Genomic DNA, 22,503 nt, shown 5'->3' with positions numbered 1-22,503 from the left:
GTGGAATTTAGCATGAAGAGGTGGATCGGGCCAAAAAATAAGCATGCCTGTTTTCATAAAGATTGGTCAATATTTAGCGGGTCAAATGTACCCTGACTTTTGTGTGAAAAATTACAAAATTTGTATACTATGGCATATATATTTACTCCTGAAGGACATAGACCCGAGAAGTTAATAGTACATTCTAGAGGATTGGTTGACCTTTAAATTGATGCCAATTATATTGTCGTATGTACTCGGATGTGGGAGTTACACGTAAATATTTACAGGTGCTTACGTATTCAGATATTATTTAGTAATTCATTACCACAGTAGAGTGCGGAAATATAGCGCAGATCGCTTTGAAATTTTCCATGAGGTTCCAGTTATGGTCAAGGACAACGCATATAACTTTTAGGTTATTATTAGATTATAATTATGGGATTAAGTGGACCGAATACATATTTTTTGTGTTTTTTCGGATCGATGCAAATAATAAACCAAATATCACAACACAACCCACGGACAAGTAATTAGAAGGACTGTACTGAATATCATTATATTCGAAAAATATGTTAGTGTAAGGAAGTGGTACTGTTGACCTCTAATGGGCCAAGAGAGGCTCGGCATAAAAATCCCCAGAAAGTTAGAGTTCCGTGGTAGTTGTGTAGGGTATCGTATGGTCGGCCCCGTCCGACTGTACTGCTCCGCTCACTGGTTTTATTTATTTTAGGTTCTTATTGGGTAGTAAATCTTCCCGCCAAAACTATCGAAATTTCGGTATTAAGGCGAGTTTGTTCATTTTTTTAACCATGTTGGCTGTAATTTTAATTTTTCGATTCCTACTTCTTCGGAATGACTAATGTCTCAAGTAGGGATGGATTGAAGCTGTCTGAAGTATTTTCCGAAAATATTTGTTTAACCAAACTGTGGCCCGTTGAGACTCATTATCAGACAGGTAACTCAAAACTACTAAGATCATTTCTTCAACTTTCATTGTACTTATAAAAACATTCTCACTTCTGGAAAGTCTATTCCTTACTTACTTAGCTGGCTTATTTCAGAAAGGTTGTTCCATAAGCCGAGCTTAAAAAAGATTTTCAATCGCGTCGGTTTTCTGCTCATATCCTCCAATTTGAAAGACCACGTTTCAAGATGTTGTCTTCTACTTGGTCTTTCCATCTAATCCGTGGCCTTCGCCTTCTGCGTGAACCATCAGTAGGGCTCTCTTTTATATGCCTTTTGAGCTGGGACCAACGTTGTCGCTGCAGGTCAATACGACTGACTATGTCGATGTCCTTGTATAAATTGTAAATCTCTTGGTTCATTCGACGCCGATATTCACCATCGACGCAGATCGGCCCATAGATCTTCCGGAGAATTTTTCTCTCAAAAACTCCAAGAGCTGTCTCATCTGCTTGCGCAAGTACCCATGCTTCAGATCCATATAACAGCACGGGTAGTATCAGCGTCTTGTAAGGTGAGAGGTGGCCTTGTTTCTAAACTGCTTACTTAGACCATTGTAGCATTTGTTGGCCATCACAATCCTTCTCCGAATTTCAAAACTAATGTCATTCGTTTTATTTATGGCGGTACCGAGGTATATAAAATCTTTAACTACCTCGAAGCTGTAGTTCTCTAGTTCCACATTTGGTCCGAGTCCACTGTATGTCTTGCACGTTGGTATCAAAAGCTTGGTCTTTTCGCCGTTTACTGCCAGACCCACTTTGGCAGACTCCTTCTCAATTTGTTCAAAGGTGGCTTTTACCGCTCGCAATGTTCGACCCATTATATAGATGTCATCGACGTAGGCGAGTAACATGTGTTGTTTGGTGCCATTTCTGTTCACCTTTGCGTCTCGTATGACCTTTTCCAGCAGGATGTTAAAAAGATCACACGACAAACTGTCACCTTGTCTGAATCGTCGTTCGTTATTGAATGGCTCCGATAGGTCCTTTCCGTCTTTAATTGCTAACCTTGTGCCACTTGAAGTTATCCTGCATAGCCGTATTAATTTTGCAGGAATGTCAAACGCAGACATGGCTTAATACACCTCTGAACGGATAGGGCTGTCGAATGCGGCTTTACAGTCGACGAATAGGTGGTATGTGTCGATGTGGTTTTCGTAGGTTCTTTTTCAAGATCTCGCATAGAGTGAAAATCTGGTCAGTGGTGAATTTGACAGACCTGAAGCCGCATTGGTATGGCCAAATAATGTCATTGACCATTGGCTTCATTCGTTCTCACAGCACGCTGGATAGCACATTATATGCGATGGGAAGGAGACTTATTCCTCTATAGTTGGCACATATCATCTTGTCTCCTTTTTTGTGCACGGGACACATGATGCTGAGGTTCCAATCATTGGGCATGCATTCTTCTAGCCAAATTGTACAAATGAGCTGGTGCATGCTCCTGACCAGCATCGGTCCACCGGTCTTGAATAATTCGGCTGGTAATCCATCGGCACCTGCTGCTTTATTGTTCTTCAGCCGATTAATTGCTACTCTGACCTCTTCTTGGCTAGGTAGTACATATTATATACCATCATCTCTTATTGGTTCTGGGGTATATTCTTCACCGCCACTATTTGATACCAAAAGTTTTTAAAAATGCTCCTTCCAGATCCTCAACACGCTGTCTGTACCTGTCACCAGGTTTCCATCTTTATCGCTACAGGAGGATGTACCTGCGCCAAAGCATTAGGTTTGGTGTTTTATTCGTTGGTAGAATTTCCGGACTTCATTATGACTCCTGCACATATCGATTTGCTCACGCTCACGTTTTTCTTGTTCTCTATTCTTTTTCTGAAAATGCGTTTCTCCTCTCTCCTTTTCTCCCGATAATTCTCCATCACATTACGTGTTGCTACAGCCTGCAGGGTTGCCCTTTTTCATATCAGTAGCATTACGACACTCCTGATCGTACCATGGGTTTCTTGATGGTGGTTTTTGGTACCCAAGTGCTGCTAACTACCATGTTTTTTTTTTTTGCTGCCACGAAGTCCATCAACCTCATGCCGTTATCGGATGTTTCTTCATGGAGACTGAATTTTCCGACGGTGGGACCAAAAATATTTGTTTGCATTAAAACCTCCTAGCAGAGTTTTAATGTCAAGGCCAGGACAGCGGTCGTATGCAATTTCTAGGCGCTCTAAAAAATGGTTTTCTTTTTCGTTGCTTTTTCAAAATTATTTCTTGGTCCCCAGGTGGACGAATGGTCTCCAGGTGGACGAATGGTCCCCAGGTGGACGAATGGTCCCCAGGTGGACTATGCGATTCTTCGGGTTTGGAAACTCTTCTCCAGTATTTCGAAACAGAATTCTTCGCTATTGATTGAACTTGATCTTTGGTTCATCTCGAAGTGGTCCCTTGGTGTGTCTAAATTGGTCAGAGTGGTTTTTAGAACTGAATTTTACTCTGATCCAGACTTTTTATCTTCTTGTTGGGGTCTGGGGCGATTTATGCAGTTATTGCAACTTCAATCATCTACTTTATGCAATTCGAAAATTAACTTCACGATTTAACATCTTAACATTCGCATCTCGTCCTCTATTTCCATTTATCTATGTCACCAGTATCATGCGGCACCTATGTACCTCCATTTGCAGTTATAAATGATGGACGGCAATTAGAAAGAGTTCTGCTCAAAAACGCAATTGCATCTCGATAGCTTTACCTCGTTTTGTTTAAATAAATCAGCAATGACAAAATTTTGTTGCAATCCGATCACCCACCCCCTTTTCTCTTATATTTCCGGACGATTTGCCAAATGTTTTGTTCACTTCACAACGTGTGTCAATTGCGCGTGGATGACATAGATAGGAAGGAAATTGTGGATGGCTCACAAATACTCTGGCTAGAGCAGTTGCAATTCGCATTCGCAAGAAAAAAAAAAACAAACTCGAAGAAAAAATCGATATTTTCCTGAAACCTTGTGAGGTGCCCAGCCAGCAGGGGGATAATGGTTTACGGGCCAATAGATTTGTCGTTTGGAAAGAGCATCCAATAAAGGCAATAAGGCATCTAATGCCGATGGTTACAAATGCAGCAGTAGAAGAAGGAGGAACGTTTGTGGGAGTTGGAGGAGAAGAATGGGGGAGGGTAGGTAGGCAGGCGTAGAAAGAAAACGAAGGGATAACAGATAACAACGACAGCAAACAAAAAACTTTTTTGTTTAATTTTTCGTTTTGCCTCTTTTTGTTTCATTGCTGCTTTCTTCCTTTAGTTCGTTCATTGGGTTTTTGTTTTTTTTTTTTTGGTTATTGCCTTCAATGTGGCGTAATTTGGCATTGTGCTCTGCGATTTCAGGGCGTTGTGTGGTTTGGTGATGGTGCTTTGGAATGATGGTATTCCTCCACATCGCTGTATTTTTGTTTTTTTTTTTTATAAAATGCGGTGGCTGGCTGCCTGGCCGTGCATGCAGTCGAAGTTTTGTTTAACGCTCTGTGGCGTGTTATTCTTTGGTTCGTTCGTTGCTTGGCTTTGTTTTTTCGTTTGTTTGTTTGTTTGTGATTTCTTTTCTGCTTTAGATTTTGGGTCATTAACCCTTGACAAAAAATATATATTTTTGGTTTGTGTTATTTTTTATGCTTCTTCTCCATTTTTATTCTTTTGTGGTTATGTTGGTTGTTTGTTTGTATTCTATCGTTTCTTTATCGGGAGAGTTGCCACAAACAAATGCCACAGAAAATATGCAATTTGTAGATCGTGCAATATGGGGTCAGATAGGATAGTTTAGTGAGGTCTTCTACAGAGCTTTCTTCTATAGAATGAAAAATTTAAGGTAAAAATGAACGTGGTTTATTTTTTACTATGACCATTACATAAATCAGGATGATATAATTTCATAGTACCAAACATATATTGCACACAACGCACTTCACAGCTATAAATCGGTGGCATGTACAAGCGAGAACCTCCACATAAGCCCACACATACTACATACATTTCATACACAGGGCTCCCTAGAGGTTAGCGTAATTAGAACAGGTCTGTATTGATGAGAGTGGTGTAATATAATTATAGTGCCTCATCTTCACTTCTGTAACCATCACAACGCTGTAACCTACAATTTACATTGTTCTACCGATTTATGAGCGACGGACATGGTTAGAACGATTAAGAATGTTATTCTTATCCAGAATTTAAATTCTGTTTGGGGTCTCCGACAATTTTTTTTTTAAATTTTCAATAAGATATTTTGAAAAAGAAGAAAATCTTAAGGATGCCTTCTACAGAGCTTTGGCTTTACAGCAAAGGGTTTCGGGATGATAAGACCAATAATTCGCTTTCAAACAATTCTGACATAATAATCTAAAAGAAAGTAAAAACAAATTGGACGAGGTTGGTATTGACTGTTCTGTGGTTTGAAAGCGAATTATTGGTCCTAAACCCACATTTTAGTATACCGATCGTCATATCTCGACTAGCTGAGTCGATACAGGCCATAGTTTAGATCAATCGTTACGAAATTTTGCATTTAGGTTCGGTTGGGGCCAAAGAATACCCCTATTGGTTTTGAAAACGATCGGTTAAATATTAAATTAACCAATGAATGAAATTAACTTAAAAAAAATATTTTTGCATGTTTTTTTATTGCTCTAGAGGCTACAATTAGGACCCAAACAGCATGCAATTATAAATGGGGAGGGGGATTAGGAATGTCGTTCTTAGGCCGAATGTTCTACAATAACGAAAGTACATAGTTAATAAAGTCCATGTCCATAATGGAATTCTGTGATTACTTACGGATTTGCATTGAATTAATTGCGATGACTACTATGTATAGAAGGAGGCTTGCAATTACGCTTCGAAACATGAAGTCCCACGACCATTCCGATGATAAAAACTAAGACCAACGCTCCAAATCCCCAAAAAAAGCTCTTCCCGGCCAACTGAAGTCGCTGTTCCTCGCCAATTGCAGTGGACTGAAGAGGATCTGTAAGGAAACACATTTTATGAAATGTGGTTGATTTAAAATTGCACCTTGAGATTCGTACCATTAACTGAGTTCATCAAGTCGTGCGGATCTACGGACTGAAGGGTGATTTTGTTCTCATAGTTGAAAACACCGATAGCTGTTGGTATTTCTATTCCGGGAGAATTAATATCATTGTTGGAATGTCGTTCTAGAGGCGACAATTATAAGCTGAACATCACAACACATCACACGGAGAAGAGAATCTGGCCAACTAATTACAAGGGCTATTTTAATAATGATCTGTCTTTACTTTTTTTGGGTAAAATAACAATTTTAGCATCTTATGGCGTAAATGTTCAATCCAGGAAAAAAGGTTCGAAAAATATACAAGGGTAAGAAAGTGGAACTGGTGACATCTAAACGGAACAATATTGCCCAGGCTCAAAATATAAATCCGGCTAAATGCTGAGTTACGTGGTAGTTGTGTTGGGTATTATATGGTCGGCCCCGTCTATCTACAATGCTCCGCTCTCTGGTTTTATTTTGGCGACATTTTTTATACCCTATGTTGTCAGGGTATTATAGGTTTGTGCAGCCCCCAAGAGTTTGTAATGGCGCGAAATATTGGTCATAGACCCACCTTTAAGTATACCGATCGTCATATCTCGACTAGCTGAGTCGATCTAGACATGTGTGTCCGTCCGTCCGTCCGTCCGTCCGTCTGTCCATTATAATTTGTAAATACTATACAGGCCACAGTTATGGACCAATTGCATGTAGGATGGATTCTGGCCAATGAAGACCCCTATTGTTTTTGGAAAAGAACGGTTCTTATTTAGGTGATGAAATGGACCAAAAACTTTATTTTTGTCTGATTTTCTGGTCGCTCTAGAGGCCGTAATTATGGCCCAAACATCGTGAAATTTTACATGGAGAAGGGGATCGGGCCAAGGAAAAAGCATGCCTGTTTTGATAAAGATCAGTCAATATTTAGCGGGTCAAATTGACCATGGCTTTTGTGTGAAAAATTACGAAATTTGTATTCTATAGCGTATATACTTAATCCTGAAGGACATAGAACCGAGAAGTTGATAGTATATGCAAGAGGAGTGGTTGACCTTTAAACTGATACCAATTATATTGTCGTATGTACTAGGATGCGGGAGTTATACATAAATATTTACAGGTGCTTACGTATTCATACAATATTTTGTAACCCATTACTACACTAGAGGGCGGAAATATAGCGCTGATCGCTTTGAAATTTTGCATGAGTATCCAAGTATGGTCAACCACAACGCCTAAAATATTAGGTGACGATGATATAATAATATTGGGGTGAAGTGGACCGAAAACTTAATTTTTTGTGTTTTTTTTTCGAGTCGATCTATAGGACACAATTGAAAGCCAAACATCATAACCCACGGTGAAGGGAATCTGGACAATTAATTAGACCACTAGTCCGTCAAGAGGGTGCAAATATCGCGAAATCTTGCCAAAGCTCAGAATATAGATGTACAGAAAGTTATGTTTTCGTGGGAGTTGTGTAGGGTATCATATGGTCGGCTCCGTCCGACTATACTGCTCCGCTCACTGGCTTTATCCTATTGTAGGTTTAGAATATAAAATTTGGAACCGATTGGATTTGTAGTTTTTGAGTTATCGTAAAAACCTGTTTCCCGAAAAACGCGTTAAAGATTTTTAGAAACGATAAATCGACTATATTTTTTTATAAATTTTGAGATGCTCACTCGAGATTTAAAATACACATTATGGCTAATGATGAGGGTACGACAAAAAAGTGACATATCGAAAGATTGGTTTTAGACCCCATGTTTCTTTGGACCAAATACGTATCAGACAATTTGAAGTCGATGAACAAATGTCCGTCTGGCTGATGTGCACCGTAATTCTCGAAGGGAGTAACCGATTTCATTCAAACTTTTCTCATCGTAATATTTATTCCATGTTGGAAGATGGAGGATATCGGTCCGCTCCTTCATGTACCTGCCCCACAAATATCAAACTAGTACACTTAATTTGAATAAATCCGAAATCTCTTTCATAGAAACATGTACCTTATGTAACGAGTGCAGAGCGTGTGGGGAAGACAGTTAAACGCTGGAACATTTCCTATGCCTTTGCCCAGCATTTACATGCCTTCGGAGACAATTCTTGGGAAATGATACTCTTCACGGACTAAGCGATCTGAGGGGATGTGAATGGGAAAGACTGAAGGAAATTTCGAAAACCATAGGCTGAAGGTCTGTCGGCAACATCGATTCAAACCATTTTACTTGCTTTAAATCTATTTTATGTCAGAGTAAGAGAAGTAGAGATCCCTGACGAACTTTTCTGGGTCACTGAATTCATTACAATGAATGAGGCCATTTTCTTCCCAATTTCCTAGAAGTTTAGCCATGTACATATGGCTCTTGAAATCACGATAGAGTTTACAATATATAGAGCTTGACCACTCCCAAAATCTTTGATATTAAAATTAGATGTACGATATATCCTGAAATAGCTCCATTTTGTATATATTTTTGTGCGAATTTTTCAATTAAAGTGGTAGAAAGATATGTCTTCATATGTTTCGTAATAGTCCCCACATATAACGCTCACGTTTAATTATCGATATTCCATTACCGAGTCCACAGTCCCTAATGTAGGTTTTTGTAAATTTCTTGTAGGAAAAAAATGTCTTTTATAGTAGGTCTAACGTTGGTGTATGATTCACCTAGCCCCTTAATAACAAACGACACCTCTTGTAAGTTATTTTGAAGGCCCTAGTATAATTTTTCGACCGAAGTGTTGTCATTTATTAGTTCTTTGTATTCTTAGATAATAGTTTCTCTATGCAATTTGAAATACGAGGTCTGTAAGAGGTCCTGACTTATGGCAACGTTTCTATCAATCCTGTGATGCACTTCTGAAACACCATATAATATATTTTGGGGATTTTGGACGCATTCTCCAACCGAATTGCCTGTAATTTGGTATTTGCGATTTTCATTGAATAACACATATCCGTACTAAAAATTATTAATATTGACCCAAGTTTCAGTGTAGCCCCCATATAACTGTACTCCCCAATACTCGGTATTTTGGAGATTTTGGACACGTTTTCCAAACGAATTGGCTGAAGTTTGGTATTTTGGGTTCTCATTCTCACTACCTCTCAATCTCACTACCTAAAAACATCAATATTGATCCCCATATAACGGGAACTTCACTATTAGATATTTTGAGAATTTCAAGCATCGTTTCTCACGTATTTTTAGGGTATAAACAGATCGATCCGGCCGAACTTAACATCGCTTTCACTTGTTGAAGTTGTCAAGAGCTATTTCGATTTTTCTTTTATTCCATTAATTGTAGCGAAATACATTATTTTCATCGGTGTCTTATTTTATGGAAAGAGGAAATAGTCAGCGGGGGCAGGTTCGGTGAAGATGGTGGTTGAGGTTTTATGTTTGACCAACTTTAATGTATATTCCTTATTGACCATTCGACCCATTGCCGTCCAAGAAAACAGTGAACAAAACCTTCACATTTGACCGAGGTTGAGTAGCTAACTTCGGTCTTGGCCCTTCTGTACGTTTCCCTGTAATTGGGTTTTGGTTTGAATGTAATAGCCATACATTCATGATTCGTTAGGATTATGACTTGTTTGAGCGATGTCTGCGATATATCCCAAAAGTTTCTCGTCGTAATATGCATAACAGACCTAGATCTATTCCGAAGATAGGACCCACCGGTCCACTCCTTCTGGTACCATCCCCCAAAAACTTACAAATTTCGTATAAAACGAATGGAATATCCGATTCGATCCATTGATTGCACATCGTAATATTTTTACCAAACCTACATTATATTGGAAAATGGGGTCTAAAAGGCAACTTCTCCTACCACCTCCCCACTGGTGGTCAACTCTTTTACATGTCCACTATGTAAAGCTGAGAGCGTATCATGTCTGGAACAAACTTCGCTGCTACACGTTCCATCTCTAAAACGTTCGTAAAAATCGCTGCTTCAATATTTTCATCGGTTATTGACGTGCTTGGTCGACAAGGAAGAGCATCGTAATTAAATCGGATTTAAGGGAACCCCCCCCCCCCATACCTATATAATGATTTTTATATATATAGAATAATTTTAAGAAATATTTCAAAGCATCTGGCAACACTCCTCCCCAGACAATTCACATTAGAATTTATATTTCTGTTTTTATTTCGCCTTATTTTGGTGATATTTGTTTTTATTGCATTTTTTTCAACGAGACCGAACAAAAATTTTGACTGAAATCGGTTTTTTGTTTGTTGATTTTTTCTGCTGCCTTGTTGTTTGTATTTTTTCGCGAGCCAAAAACCTCTCCATTTGTCTCCTTCGACCGGCCGGCCGGCCGTACGTATCTCTACGCTGTGTATGGGTATTTTGGAAATTGTGTTGTGTGGTGGTGTTCCATTGTCGTTTTGCTGTTGTTCACAATATTTTGGCAATGTTTTTTAATTTTCTTTTTGTGTTTTGCTTTTTTCCGGTGCCCCGTGTCTGTCCGACTCTCTCCGATGGTGCATGCTGGATGGATGTGTTTGTTTCGCCGTTGTCGTCGTTAATGTTTTCAAGTGTTGAATGTTTTACGGATTTGTCTTCTTGTTGGTTTTCTCGTTTTTTTTTCTCTGACTGGACAATCGCAAATGTTTTCTTGTTGTTGTATTTTTTATTTGAATGTTTTATTTTGTATTTCAAAATTTTAGTGTCTGTTCAAAATTTCAGTTTTCGGTCATTGCTGTTTAGGATTTTATTTTTGTTGCTGTTGGCTGTTTTTTTGTTTTGTTTGTAGTATAAAAGACAAGGATTTGAGTAGGTAGGTCGTTGTTGGCGATAATGATGCCAAGGATGAGATAGTTTGTTTTGCTGTTTTGTTTTTTCAAATGCACGTTCTTGGCCCCTTTGTAATGTTTTGAGGAAAAATTTGTGGATTTCATTTCATTTTGCAGTACAACGACCATGCAAGTTCGCTACTCAATGTTGGCAGGTGTAGGGTCTTATAGAAAATCTGATATACATAGGAGTTCATATATCAATAGCAAAAATAAATAATTTTAAGTGATTATTTATACTCTTTCGAGTCGAGCTTGATGATCTATGTTTTGCAATGAAAAGGAAAGCCAGGAGAAGAACCTACGTACCCACCATTATGCGACGCGTTTCGCCGTTGGTTAAGCGGCTCATCAGGCATATTGGGCTATATGGCTTTACAAAGGTCGTACGTTGATAACATGTATTTATTCCGCCCTGATGCGAAACTTACATATGCGAATTAAATTCAAATTTGTTAAAGTTCGACATTTGTCTTCATTCTAGGAACAGTCCTTTTCAAAGCTGATTTTTGTTGTAGCGATGGATAATTAATCCACACACCTCCAATTTCTTCCATGGTATACACATGTTTTTGCGCAACCGTTTTGGAAGTGTGTTGATGGCTCAGAACGTTAAGTGGTCTGGCAACATTTGTGTTGCTCCGAGGACCTAGGTTCGAGCCCTAGCCGTGCTCAGCTGAAATTAATTTTTGTTATTTGAATTTTGCCTTGTAAGGGCAGTGATCATTTCAAATTCAAATATCATTTTTATATAAGAGACTGTCTTGTCATGGCCTATGGAAACGAAAAGTATATTAGTAGAGACCTATTGAAGGTCATTCCGATTACAGTAATCTTAAATATGTGTACCAGAAGCCAAGCAAAGCGATGCAATGGTAGACTACTAACAAACAATCATGAACAAATTCGAAGATTTAGAGAGAACAAACGCCAATAAAATACAATACCAGTCCAATGGTTAATACGTTGAGTATATCGTGTAACATTCCTAACTGGAATGAAAAAAGATGCAATACAATGAGTAAGGAGCAATGCAATATGATTTACCGGAGGAAACTTTAAAAGCCGTCGACAGAACCGCAACTGAGTCACATCGTTTCAGCTGGGAAGGAAGAATTCCTCCAGGAGACCTTTTGGAGGTATTCTATTTACAGAAATGTCTAGAAAGTGTACAAATCAATAAAAAATCGGAATAGTAGGCTACTAATAAACAAATTCAGATATGGAACGAACATTTCCAAGAAATCATTAACAGCAGAAACGCCACTGAAAATAACGAAATGTACAATAGAAGTCCAATTTTGTCAAAAACCTAATGGTTTTAGGTGGCTTTCCGACGTCGGAAATGTAAGTCATTTACGTCACTGTTTCTGACGGACCATCTCTGGTGATGTACGAATTAATTCGTGGCGCTATATTCGTTCTGGGCCGGTCAGACTTTCGCTTCGGCTTAAGTACTCCTTTCTGAATGACGGGACATGGTTCTCTAGATGCGTTTTTGCAAAAAGAGGCCCAGAAGATTTGGGTGGGCGGATAGTGACAAAGGGAAGGTGATGTACGAATTAATTCGTGACGCTATGTTCGTTCTGGGCCGGTCAGACTTTTGCTTCGGCTTAAGTACTGGTTTCTTAATGAGGGGATATTATTCTCTAAATGCGTTTTTGCAAAAAGAGGCTACGTGATATGTCATGAGTCGATCAGAAAATCGAATGTTCATTAAGATGCCTAATATTAGTATATTAGGAGTTCTCCTATATCCCACAGAAGTTGTGTCTGTCGAACGTCTGTAGAACGTCTTCTATAATTAACAGGATACTTTCATAAGGACTTGGATCTATCTCTTTTAAGTTCTCCTATCTACAGGAGAAGCTCAGATGTCAGCCCTTACAAGGTTATCTATTTATAAAAGACCGCTTGCAGGTCTTCCGAAGAATCTAAATTTTCGAATTTCCGAAGATCTTATATTTATAAACGTCTATCAGAAAGTCGTCGTAGGAGATATTCAATCTGTAGTTAGAAGGGTTTCTAAAGCTGTTCCTTTTTTAAAAGGCCAATGGGAGGCCTTCTATCTTCAAAAGACCCTCTAAAGGATCTATAGAATATCCTCAAAAAGTCCCCATTGTCCTCCCCCGAAATGAGGATTAATTTTTTTTTAATTTTTATACAGATATTGGATTTTTCGTATTTTTATATCATTAAGAAAAAATTACATACATTTTTGCAAAATTACTACTTTGTTTAGTGCAACTGCAATTGAATTTCAACATATTGAATATTCATAAATCTAATATAAAGCGAATGGAATGTCCGATTTGGCCCAAGCTGTGCACATAGTAATATTTATTTCAAACTTAAATCTAGTTCGAATATGGGGAATATCGGTTCACTCCTTCTGGTACCTTCCCCACAAAATGGTTTAAATTTTGCAGAAAATTAATTGGGAACAGACCATCGGATTTGAACCAAACTTTGACACCCTAATATTTTATCTAAAACTGTTGGTCGATTCAGTAACTTATAACGATCCGACAATCGACAATTTTGTCTACACATAACGTCGTTTGCAGTAGTGATAATGTTATTCTATAAAAATGTAGGCAAATTATGGTTAAGCTTTCAAAAAGCTTTTAATTTTGAACATTTTGAAAACAAAATACATACAAATTTTGAAGAAAACAAGGCATGTTCAATGTTGAATGAAATTTGTCGATAAGTTAACTTCGAATTTTTTGGTGTTGTTTATTAAAAACATCTTAACAATTGTTGTTAAAAATTGTTAAAGAATTGAAATATATTTTGTCATTATAATATTTTATGGATTTGAGAATTGTTTAAATTTGATAGTGAATCGACCACTGTATAATGTTGCAAGATGGGACTTATCGGTCCACTCCTTCTGGCTCCACTCCTACAATAATCAATTCCATCAGTAACCGTGTATATGCCTCCCCAATTTATTTTGGATAAAATTATTCACGTATCTCGCGGAGTTCTCAAATTATGTATTTCCAGATGTTTCTTCTTTCAAAGTACTTTTGACCGCAGTTTTATTGTGCGGATTTGAACACGGCTGGTCTCAGTAGATTCAGCACGTAAAAAATCTAAAATCACGCGGGGTTCAACCCAATAAATTGTTTTTTTTTTTTTTTTTTTATAAAAATGTTCTTGTGATATACATCAATCGAAGTGAAATCACGAGTCCCACGATCCTATAATAAGTTTATGGCTTCAACTAGCTCGTCCGAAAACAGGGAAATTTCGGCTTCAAAATGTCAGCATCCGGCTTAGTTGAATGCGCTGGAAATATCGAAAAATCATACACCATATTGCCAATATGGTGTTCTTCAATTCAGTCGTTGAGAACTAGTCTGTAAATGGTGTATTTTAGTCATAAATTAGCAGAAGACAAAAAATTGTTGGCTTAAGCATATTTTTACCCACTTTTACACCCTCCATTGTTGCATGTTTCTTTTTTCAAAATAATCGTTTCTGAACCCATGAAGTATATATATATATATTCTTGATCAGTGTAAAATTCTAAGACGATCTAGCCATGTCCATCAGTGTATTGTTGTTACTCTAGCATCTGCAGAAACTGAGCTAGCTGTCCAAAAATTTGCACAGAAGTGCCAGAGCTATATCAGTCGACGTGTAGGCATATCCCCCATATAACGGTACCTCCAAAATCTTTCTATTTTGATCACGTTTTGAACCGAATTGGCTGTTATTTGATATTTTGGGTTCTCATTAGGTATTAAATGTCTGTATATAAAATTATCAATATTGAACCACTTTTCAGTGTAGCCCCCAAAAAAACGATACAATAAAAATTTCAGTATGTTGGAAATTGTGGACAAGTCTTTTAACCAATTTTGCTGTAATTTTTTTTTTGGGATTTGGTCAATATTGGTCCACTTTTTACGGTAGCTGTCTATTGTCAAAACATTTTTTAACCGAATCGGCTGTACTTTGATATTTTGGGTTTACCAAAATTTATTTACCAAAAATTATTAACATTGGTCCTCGTTTCTGTGAAATTTGAAAATAAGTGTATGCATAGTAAATCAATATGATGATGTGATTTTTTAATCATGGCCGTTCAAATTCTATAACGTTTAAGAATTAAATCACTCAATTTTTATTTATTCATCACAATTATTTGCAATGTTTCTTAGCATGAATTGTATAAAAAATAGTATGAAAATGGAAAAGCTCTCAATTTGTGAACGAATTTCCGTTATAAGGTTTTCTGGCGATGGAATACCCTTAGAACGTCTTCAGGCGTAGAAGTCCTTAGAACGGCTACTATCTATAACATAGAACGGCTATTTCTATTTATAGAGGTATATCTAAAGGACTGTTGTGTATTTAAAATTCGTTGAAGGATATATTTTATCCGTAGACGGGACTCTGAAGGTCTTATGTCTATAAAGACCCTCTGAAGGATCTATAGAAGATCCTCAGAATGTCATCAATGTATAAAACATCATTAGACAGCTCTCAGAAGGTCTTCTGCTTAGAAAATACCTCTACATGGGTTTCTTGTTATAGAAGATGCGTAAAACGTCCTCTGTCAGCATAGGAACCTTAGAAGGTATGCTGTCTATAGGAGGCCCTTTGAAAATCTTCTAACTATAGACAAATATTTGAAAGTCACTAAGAAGTTTTTTTCTGGTGATGGAAGACCATTAGAGGAATATCTAAAGAAATGTTGTATACAGAAAATCCTTTCAAGGCTTTCTACCTTTAGAAGACCCTCAAATGGACCTCAATTTAAAAAAAACTTTCAGAAGGTGTTCTGCCCTGAAGTCCCTAAAGAGAAAACATATTAACGGAATTTAGAAAGCTCTCAGAAAGTCTTCTTCAATGAAATCGACTCCTGTTTTAGACATCCTTAGAACGGTTTTTATATATAAAATATCCTCAGAAGGTCCTCTATAAAAACATATCCCTCTAAAGGTCTTCTATCTACAATAAGTCCGTTAGCATTTTCCACATGCCTATAGAGTATCCCACTTCGTCATCCTTGACCGATTATATTTTTGTTTAGCTTTTTTGCAGTTTCACTCTTTGTTTTGTGCATTTTCGCGAGGCAAATGCTCTTTTGCAAAACTTTTTGTTATTTTTGGATTCTATATTTTTGTTGTTTTTTGGTTTTTACTTTTGTTGTTGTTATTGTAGTTTTTGTTTTTGGTTCATTTAAGTTTTTGCTTTTGTGTCAAACATTAGTTGTGACTTCTGCTGGTTTGATTTCGGCCCCCTACAAAAACAGCAAAAACAAAAAGCGACAATGGAATGGAGCAGTTGAATTTTTCGGGTTGGAGAGTAGATTTAGTTTTAAAAAGGTCTAAAATTTCATGAAACCTTAAAAAGAACTCTTGAAAATGCCAGCCCCATGCCAATCATTTGCATTCTTTTATTTTTGGCTGGTTGGTTGTTTGAAATGTGACTAGAACGTCTGGGCAATCTGACTGTCTGCTTGCTTGCCAGCCTGCCTGCCACTCTGTCTAACTGGCTGTCTCCTTTGGTTTTTTTGAAAGTTCCTTTCCATTTCCCTCTGAAATCAGAATTGAGTTTTGAAGCAAAACACGAAATTCTTCATATCTGTCCGGTTGTCTGCTCGACAACTGACTGGGCTGCCCGGTTGGTTGGCTGCCTGGCTTGTCTGCCCACTTGTCACGTCGTAAATGGTAATGGTGCTTCTTTGCCGTGCTGTTGCCCGGTTTTTTGTTAGAACAGAGAACATTCGCCTTGATTCGACTTTTTTGTTTTGAATGCTCCTTTCAAAAAAAAAAAAAAAAAACTGAGTTTTTTTCTTTGCTTCTTCATTTTCAAATTCTAGTACACCATCTTCCTCCTTGGGGAGTTTATTTTCTTCTTCTTTTTTATCTTCTTCGATTTATTCTGCATAATATTTTTTTCAGATTTTTTATGAACTGCTGCTGCTGCATATTCTTTGTCATCTCGTTTTTCCTTTTTTCGACGAGATTTTAGATTTGAGGGGTTTCTTTCAATTGTGTGCTTTTCCATGGCTGATTTAGTACCAGTAATTTTTCAACGTGTATCCCCCCTAACAAAAAAAGCAAAAATGTTCGTGCTTTGCAGCCCTGATTTTCGTTAGGTGTCTTTTCTACTCGTTTTTCTGCTGCTGCTGTTGTTGTCCATTTGAAAGTCGTTTGCCAAGAAATTAGTTAAAATGCGTTCAATTTGTACTGGTAGATATGAAAATCTATCTATCTTGTCGTATTGTCCCGTTGCCAAGAAAATAGTTGCAGCCAGGTCATAGCAAAGTGGTGTTTTTTTGTTGAGTGTGTGTGTTCACTAGACTTATGTAAAGTTTCAAGTATCTATGACTTTAGATAAAAGTTAAAGTGTAGCTAAGTTTTGTAGTTGGAAAGTGTGTAAGAATATCTGTCGAGTACCTAAAAAAGAAGAATATGTTGACGATCTTTTTGTGATACTGGGGGAAGATGTGATAACAGATACCTTGACTGTTTTAAACAGAAAGAGAACAACGGATGCTTACCGTATTTGGACAAGGTGGTGTAATATTCTTTAAAAATCCACGCCAAAGATGAACAGACCAAAGACATTTTTACGAGCGCCTAGAAATTGCATATGACCGCTGCCCTGGCCTTGTCATTAAAAATCTACTAGGAGATTTTAATGCTAAAATCGGAAGGGAAAATATTTTTGGTCCCACTGTCGGAAAATTCAGCCTCCATAAATGAACTTCGCGGCAGCAAAAAACATGGTAGTTAATAGCACCAGATTCAAGCATCTCGATATACACAAGGCCACCAGGATTACTCCTGATCAAGCAACGAGAAATCAAATTGACCATGTTGTGATAGACGGAAGTAGTAGTAGCAAAGGTTCGATCTAATGTAACACGGAAACTCGACGTCGAAAAGCTGCAAACACAACAGGTAGGAGGAGAAACGTGTTTTGAGAAAAAAGAAGAAAGAACAAGAAAAACGTTAGCGTGAGCAAATCGAGATGTACAGGAGTCAGAATGAAGTCCCAAAAATTTTACCAAATAGTAAAACACCAAACGAAGGCTTTGGTGCAGGCACATCCTCCTGTAGAGATGAAGAAGGAAACCTGGTGACAGATACAGATAGCGTGCTGAGGATCTGGAAGGAGCATTTTGAAAAACCAATGAGAGATGACGATATAGAGTGTATACCACCTAGCCAATATTAGGTCAGAGTAGCAATTAATCCGCTGAAGAATAGAGCAGCAGGTGTCGATGGAATTTCAGCCAAACTATTAAAGGCTGGTGCTGAGATGCAGTTCATGAGCAGGCACCAGCTGATTAGTACAATTTGGTTAGTGGAATGTATGTCCAATGATTGGAACCTCAGCATCCTGTGTCCCGTGCACCAAAAAGGACACAAGACGATATGTGCCAACTATAGAGTAATAAGTCTCCTTCCCATCGCATATAAAGTACTATCCAGCGTGCTGTGTGAACGACTGAAGTCAATGGTCAATGACATTATTGAACCATACCAATGTGGCTTCATGCATGTCAAATGCACCATTGTCCAGATTTTCACTCTGCGCCAAATCCTGCAAAAGATCCACGAAATGCACATTGACACATTTCCACTATTCGTCGACTATAAAGCCGCATTCGACAGCCCTATCCGTTCAGATATATTTAAAGCCATGTCTGCGTTCGGCATTGATGGCACAAGGTCAGCTGTTAAATTCGGAAAGAACCTAACGGGGCCCTTTAATAGCGAACGCGATTACTCAGAAAATGTGACAGTTTGTCGTGTGATCTTTTTAAAGTCCTGCTGGAAAAAGGTCATACGATAGGCAAAAATGAACAGAAATTACACTCTGTTTAGCAAACAGAACATCGACATAATGGGTCAAACATTGAGAGAGGTAACAGCCACCTTTGAACAAATTGAGAAAGAGTCTGCCAAATTGGGTTTGGCAGTAAATCAAGAGAAGACCAAGCAGATGGTATCAACGCGCAAGACGTTCAGTAGACTCGGACCAACTGTGGAACTTGAGAACTACATTTTTGAAGTAGTCAAAGATTTTATATACATTGATACCGCCATAAATAAAGCTAATGGCATTGGCCAATATATGCTACTATGTTCTAAGTAAACAGTTACTGTTATAACCTCTTGTACCCATCAGTTTGGCCTTCCGATAGCTCTTCGGAACTCAGGGAGGTTCTCAACCGCCAAACCAACGCCTGGTCTAACATCACATTTTTTATAATCTTCTTTTAGGACAAAAAATAAACAAACACTTACACAGGACAACATCAATTATACAGAGAACATTCTAGGTGGTTTCTTGGGTTCCTTGGTGTTCAGAACACCCACTCAGCCCACCCAACCTTGGTCCACTTCTTCCCATCCCGCTGATACTACGCGTGCTGTATATGGATCTGAAGCATGGGTACTTACGCAAGCAGATGAGGCATCTCTTAGAGTGTTCGACAAAAATTTTCTGCGAAAGATCTATGGACCGATCTGCTTTGATGGTGAATATCGCCTCGAATGAACCATGAGTTTACCATATATTCTCGAACGTCGACATGGTCACACGTATCGAGCTGCAGCGACTACGTGGGCTAAGTCATGTTGTGAGAATGGATGAGTATGCTACAGCTCAAAGAGCATATAAATGCAAACCAGTTGATGGTTCACGCAGAAGGCAAAGGCCAATAATTAGATGGATAGATCAAGTGAATGACAACATTGCCGAACGTGGTTTTTCAAATTGGAAAAACTGCACAAAAGACCGACGCGCCTGAAATCTTTTTTAAGTTTGGCTTATAGAACGAAAGTTCTTTTACAGGCCAGCTATGTAGGTAAGTAAGTTGTATGAGCTGAAGAATGGGTACTTATGCAAGCAGATGAGACAGCTCTTGGAGTGTTTGAGAGAAAAAATTTCCGAAAGAGCTGTGGGGCGATCTGTGTCGGCGGTCAATATCGCCGTTGAATTAACCATGACATAGACAGGGTCAGACGAATCGAGCTGCAGCCACTACGTTGGCTAGGTCATGTCGTGAGAATGGATGAGGATGCCCCAGCTCAAAAGGTATATAATAGCGAGCTAACTGATGGTTGGAAAGATCAAGTGGACGGCTACATCTGGGAACACGGTCTTTTAAACTGAAAGGAACTGTTATCTATAGAATACCTATGGAAGATATTGGGTCTGTAGAATATCTCTATAGCGCCTTCTGTCTATTAAGAAGCTTTGGGTAATCTTCAGTTTACAGAAATCCTCTGGAAGATCTTCTGTATATATGAAACCTGATGAAGGGCTCTTCAATACCCGTCAGACCTTAACGAGGATGTTCTATACACATAAAATGACCTCAATGATAAAAGCTATTGGTCAATTATTTTGAAAATCTCGATATATTTGTCGTAGATCCCATATATTCTTGATCGGAATAAACTTCTATGGTGATTTATTCATGCCATTCCGTTTATTCGCATAGTATACCACGACTACAGCACCCAATGTAAATTAGCATTTCGCCATAATTTTTAGACTTTTTTTAAATTTTATTGAATGAAAGCAAAAATGTCGGAAATAGCGTCAAATTATAGAATAAGTTTAGATTTGTTGGAATTAGTCACCTTTGGCGCGAATTATGGCCTTCAAACGGCCAATGAAACCATCACACGTTGCCCGATTGTTTCTCTGCGGTATTTTGGCTCATTCCCGGCGAAGGGCTTGATTGAGGTGATCGACACTTTCGTGTTTTTTAGTGTAAACCATGATTTCCAAAATACTCCAGACACAATAGTCCAACGGATTGGTATCAGGAGATGTTGGTGGCCATTGTGCGCTGGAAATGAAGCGAGGAACCTCATTTTCTAACCATTCTTGGGTGGCGCGTCCACCATCGTACTCGGGATGGTCCTGTTGGAATGTCCAAGGTCTGCGGCCAAAATGTTTGCGTGCCCAAGGCTTTAATACACCCTCTAGAATATTTTCGCGATAATATTCAGCATTTATTCTGATGATAATCGATTAATACGAGCGAAGAGCTATCATCGGCATTTTTGGTGGCCCACATGGCCGGTGCTTGAGTTTTGGTGGCCAACCAACATCTTTGGCATGTAAACACGATCATTTTGTTTGTTTACAAACTGCTGGACAACGAATGTTTTCTCATCGAAGAAAACCAAATTCGGCAGTTCACCACTTTCGGCCATGCTCTTTAGCTCTTTTCAGTCTATTTTCTGTCTGTTCCATCACGAATAACTTTTTTCTGGAAAATTCTTACCAAAATGCTTGTGTACGCTTGTAAACAATATAATGAGCTTGAAAAAAAAACTGGAAAAAATTTAACAGCTTTCGGACGAGTAGCTTAGAAATGACAGCAGTCTGAAGTTGGTTGCAGTTTTTTCATCTCACCCTGTAGTTGTAATTTGACAATAATTCTTTGAAGGTGAAAAACATTATTGCAGAAATATAGAACCAATTTTTTACATAACCCAAAATTTTGAAGAAAACGCGCCGGTTTAGGTATTTTGCATTACGCGCATTTCTTCTATAAAAATTCGCAAAGTATTTTCAATATAGATCTATGTTCTGACATAGACCTCATAAAACGTTCCACCGCTTTTCGGTATGCCGGAGATCTTAGCTAAATTTACCCAGCCTGAGTGTATGTAATTTGACATTTCGTTTTAACAGAGGATAAAATATCGAGGCCGAAATAGTTTATATAGGTCCATGTTTTGACATAGCCCCCATATGCACAGTATATTAAATGTTTTGCCCACAATTTTCCAACTTGAAATTCTGCAATTTGGCTTTTCGTTGTCTTAGAGGAAACAAAATTTCCCTGACAGTCAATCCCGATCGATTTCATGTATTTTGATTGTGCACTTCATGGTGGGAGGGTATGAGAAGTTCAGCAGGACCACACATCTCATATTTTATTGTGTATATCTTTAAAAATAATTTTACATTAAAGCTTCGGACTATTTAAAAAATTATTTTCCCATAATCTACACAAGAATTTGTAACGATTATTTGTTTGTGCTGCGTTCGGTCATTCATTCATATCTCTGAGTTGGTTTTAATTTTAATGGGGTTTTAGTGGTTTTCCATGTCCGTCCGTCCGTGCGCTGGTCTCTTTGTCTGCCCAGACTGAATGTGCAACAACAGAACATAAAGCTTTCCCCATGACTCGCCGCCTTTGCGTTTTACAATTGCTGCTGCATGCAGCATCATATTTCATATGAATCGGAGTTGTTGTTGTTGTTTTATGTTTGGATATATATTCTTTGTACTACAGACAACAAAAAGGACATATGTATTCTTCAATGGAATGTTGTTGTTGTTGCTGCTGCTGTTGTTGGACAATGCACATTTCTTTATTATTTTGATTATTATTTTATTGTAGTGTTGTTGTTTCTTTTTTTTTAAGTTTCAACGGCCAGCGAAAGATTTCTAAGCGAACTGTGCTAACGATTGTGTAATTTATCAAGGATTCCTTTTGTGGCACTAAGCACTCCTGTTTTATCTACCCATTGCTGCTGCATATGTATGCACTACAAAACATCCTTAATTTTAGTTTTATTGTTGTTCTTGTTGTAGGTCCTTGTTGTTATCATTTCGAATTACTCAACAACAGCATCAGCATCGTCCTCCTTTGATGCGTGTTAATTTCATAATGGAACAGCCCAGCCCAACCAAGAAATCTTGGACTAAATAC

At 38.1% G+C, this 22,503-nt stretch overlaps 1 long non-coding RNA gene across 1 annotated transcript; it reads right to left on the bottom strand.

Annotated features, from left to right (window-relative positions):
• Positions 1-20,316: 20,316 nt before the first annotated feature.
• LOC133335236 (uncharacterized) lies at positions 20,317-20,796 on the bottom strand. The gene is made up of 2 exons (XR_009754515.1): positions 20,450-20,796; positions 20,317-20,410 (listed from the first exon to the last, which is right to left on the bottom strand). It is a non-coding gene; the product is annotated as an uncharacterized LOC133335236 (long non-coding RNA).
• Between the last annotated feature and the right edge of the window lie 1,707 nt (positions 20,797-22,503).

This window comes from Musca vetustissima, unplaced genomic scaffold, assembly GCF_032173495.1.
Source record: "Musca vetustissima isolate MV318-11 ecotype Yass unplaced genomic scaffold, APGP_CSIRO_Mvet_v1 utg8622, whole genome shotgun sequence".
NCBI classification, from domain to species: domain Eukaryota; kingdom Metazoa; phylum Arthropoda; class Insecta; order Diptera; family Muscidae; genus Musca; species Musca vetustissima.
This window is presented reverse-complemented; position numbering and strand designations above follow the sequence as displayed.